Raw genomic sequence first — 4,211 nt, forward strand, 5'->3', positions numbered from 1 at the left:
TGCAATGTCTAGTCCTACTGCAATCAGTTCAGAATATAACTCTATGACCCAGGCCTGGTTGGCTAGACTATGACATCACCTGACGAGTGTGACTGGTTCAGGGATGGGCTGTAAGCTAAGCTAGGGGATAATTATAACTCCATCCATTAAGCACTTACTGTGTGCCAGACACGTAACATTCAGCATTTCAGTTGACTCTCCCAGTGGCCTTGTGGGCTCAGCACTCTTATTGCTAGAGGGGCTAAGGAACTTGTCGAAGGAACTTGATAAGGTCACTGTCTGAACCTGACTCCAGGACTCAAAGTCGAGACTTAAGAGTGAGAGTAGACATAAAATATTCTGTGAGTGTTTTCTTCAAAGAGCTTTTCAGTTTTCAGTATGTGTCTTCCAGTGAAGCTGGCTTTATGGCAACAGAGGCCAGCCAGGGAAAGGAGGAAACTGCAAGGCAGATGGCCATCTGGAAATTGGGGAGGCCTTCCTCTCCCAGTCTCCCCAGCAACATTAGGGCAGTGTGCCTGCCCCTCTCCTCTCCTCTCCTCTCCTCTCCTCTCCTCTTCTCCCCTCCCCTCCTCTCCCCTTCAACTCTCTTCCCTTCTCCCTCCCCCTTCCCTCCCTCCCCTCTCTCTTTCTTACTCTCCTCCACAGATGACTACCATGTTATACATCTTGATACATTCATCAGTTTCCCCACTGAAACTGATGTGGACTCTTCACTAATGTGTATTCATCATAGTGTGAAACCTGTGAGCTCCGTGCCTTTGGGTTCAGGGTGAATCACAATGGGGTCTCATCATCACTCACACACGTGATGGTCTGACCTAAGCGAGGAAGAGCCCGTTGTACCCTGGGATCCAGATCACAAGGGTCAGTGGTAAGAGCTGCATAATCTCTGCAGGGCACAGAACTGGCTGAACTCGCCCTGATGGGACTGTTGGGCTTAGAAAATGACACCTCAAATGAAGCCTCAGAGCCCAGCTGCTCTTTGGCCTTCTGTCCCTCTTTGGCCCCCACGCCCTGTCCTCATGGAAGCCTTATGTACCAGAACTTCTTCCAAAAGTCAGTCAAGAAGTCTAAAAATACTATTTTAACTCTTCCCTTCCTTCCTACGTGACAGCAGACTAGCAAACCAACCAAGACCCTCCTTCCAGAGGAGTCCTGCCCGATACCAGAGAGGAGGAAATGGTAAAACGGAGGGGCCCAGAAGGCTCTGAGCAGACAGGTTTGGTTGGTTTTCCTACTTGGCCTGTTAGCAATAATTCAGACCCATTCACTTTGGTATCTTGCTATCCCTACTTTATTGAGGCTAAGCATAAAAATGGACAGTTCAGTCTGGGGCTTAGAGTCCCAGTATGACCCCTGTGCCTGCAAAACTTTGATTACATCAGCGTGTTGGCCTTTCTCTTACTAAACTGTAGTTCATTGCAGGGGTGTCTGCTGAGACTGATTGGCATGGAGTGACTGCCCACTGCTCCCCTGCTGGGAGGATAATGCCAGGTTTCAGGTCTGTGGCACTGCACTCTTTTAGTCCTGTGCTTAGTAAACTGAAGCTCATTTCACTCATTTTCCTACTGAGAAGCGTTGACAGTACTACTCGGGACTATTGGATGAACGTATCCTTCTAAATACGAACACACACTATTGCTACATCCACAGTACTGCCTGTTTTCCTCCACATGGTCCCTCTGTCAGTGGCGCAGTCTAATTCTAATAAAATGATTGCCAATCAACTGATTTCTGGTTTCTTTAAAAGCTTGAACATACACACGGTGTGGTGTTTTATGTGACATCATAAAAGCCCACAGCAAGTACTTAGAAGTGATCAGAATCACGAAGGCAGGAGTGTGGCTGACAGCTGTGGTGATGGAGGGATCTACAGTTCAGGTCGTAGGGTTTCCCTGTGCTACACGAAATGAATCACGAAGATGGATAGTGGTGATGTTTTGGCACGTTATGAATGTATTTAATGTCACTTGAAAAACATATTGGACAATACTGACTTTGAATTTTCAAATTACTTAAATCTATTTGGATTTCAGCAAACGAAAATAAATTGAAAAAAAAAAAAAAAAAAACCTTACAGTGTAGAAAAGTGTCTACGTGCCAGCCTATGATAGTGATCCTAGAAAAATCTCCTAACAGTTAGGAAAAATACACAGTTTAAAGCATTGAAAAATACCATTATTTCAAAAAAGAAAGTCTTCATGCTGGGTATGCTGACTCACGCCTGTCATCCCAGTACCTGGGAGGCGGAGGCAGGAGGATTCAAGCTGGAGCTTCACAGAAAGAATCTGTCAAAACCCAGATGATTTAAATGTGGTCTTCTGCTATGAGCAATAAGGAAGTGAACAGGAGAATCAGCCCTCGCCTCTTCCCTCCCTGTTTTCCAGTGTTAAACTGTTAATGACAAGGTTCTTAGCCTTTTCTGCTTTGCTGACCAAATTCATACAGCCCTTTAATATCATTTCTGTATTAAGTACACTCAGTGCTCAGCACTGGGCCTGCATCCTGTACTTCAGAATTTGCTTTATGTCTCTTAAGAATCATTAAAATGATAAATTGTATCATATTTGTACAAATAGTTTATCATAATAAAATATTTTCAAACAACCCATTGGATTTTTCTGATCACAATTGTTTTCTGAATATAAATTTTATATCCATCCATTCTGGAGAACTTAAATGAGTATTAGGAGCTCAAGTTACTAAAGCTGCCATTTTGCCACATAGAGAATTGTTGATGATCAAAGATCTGGTTTATTTCCATTAATTTTTTTTTTCAAAACAGAGTCTCATTGTGCAGCCTAGGCTGACCTCAAAGTCCACTATCCTCCTGCCTCAGCCTCCTCTAGCCCCTCACAATTTATGTACATGTATATTTGTTTCCTTAAAATAAATAGTATTATTTCATATTAAATATATGGGCCATTTTTCATCTTTTGTTCCAATTTCTCCTGAGAAATTAGTATGTTTTTTGTGGTATGTGTAAATAATATATGTACATATGTATTACAGCATCGTATTCTTTTTACATTTCAAGCGCTATCATGGTTTGCTACTAGAAGGCTCAGAAACCATATGTGTGGTTTTGATAAGCACTGGACTCACCAGATGGCTTGTTTATATCCTGACCATCCTCCTGGTCTTAGCATATGCAATCTGTCTTCCCCTAACCCTACTTAGTCCTCTGCAATTCTCTAGCTTACTGTAGTATTGTGGTGTACATTGTTCTAAGAGTGCAATTTTTTATCTACTATTATTCTTGTAAGTGATACATTGATATGAGCTAATTATATATTACAAGGATGACTGACCAGAATATTAAAATTTTAAAAAGTGTCTTGTCTAATCTAGTGCAGACGACAGCAGAGTGGAAGGGATCAGTGTCAGAGAAAGAGACAGAGACAGACAGACAGACAGACAGAAAGCTGCTGCAGCCTCCACACCTGTGGCTTGTCTGTCACCGAGAGTATGTAAGTTTATCTGCTGTCTCTGATAAGTCTGAATGAGTCATTTCTCTCCGGCTTGTGCATCTGTCAGGCCTCTGGACCACTCCCTGGACTCCAGAGCTGGGTCTTTTCCAGAGGTCTTCTTGTTTTCAGTGCAAAGACCCGAACGTGACTCTGCTGCCTTTACCTTCCAGGGTCCCCCCAGAGCACACCTGGACACTTTCTGAGTTGGTGCCACCCCCCAGAGCACACTGGACACTTTCTGAGTTGGTGCCACCCCCCAGAGCACACCTGGACACTTCCTGAGTTGGTGCCACCCCCCAGAGCACACCTGGACACTTCCTGAGTTGGTGCCACTCCCCAGAGCACACCTGGACACTTTCTGAGTTGGTGCCACCCCCCAGAGCACACTGGACACTTCCTGTGTTGGTGCCACCCCCAGAGCACACCTGGACACTTCCTGAGTTGGTGCCACCCCCCAGTGTGGAAAGAAGAATGAACCCCAGAGATGGAGAGCAAGGCAGTGACACCACCCAGAGCAGAACTGAGGTCCCCTCCTCTCTCCATCTGTTCTCAACAACTGTTTCTGAGGACTGACAGGTGTCAGACCCACTGGAGGCTCTGGAGACACAGCAGTGACAAGGCTGACACAGGGCCCCACGACTTCAGACTCACATTCCATAGGGACAGGGTGCAAAGAAATCGGGTGAACACAGAAATGGGTGAGGTGACTTTAGACTGTGCCAAGTGCTGTACAGACCGAGC

The sequence above is a fragment of the Peromyscus eremicus genome, chromosome 8a (assembly GCF_949786415.1).
Source record: "Peromyscus eremicus chromosome 8a, PerEre_H2_v1, whole genome shotgun sequence".
In the NCBI taxonomy this organism is placed as follows: domain Eukaryota; kingdom Metazoa; phylum Chordata; class Mammalia; order Rodentia; family Cricetidae; genus Peromyscus; species Peromyscus eremicus.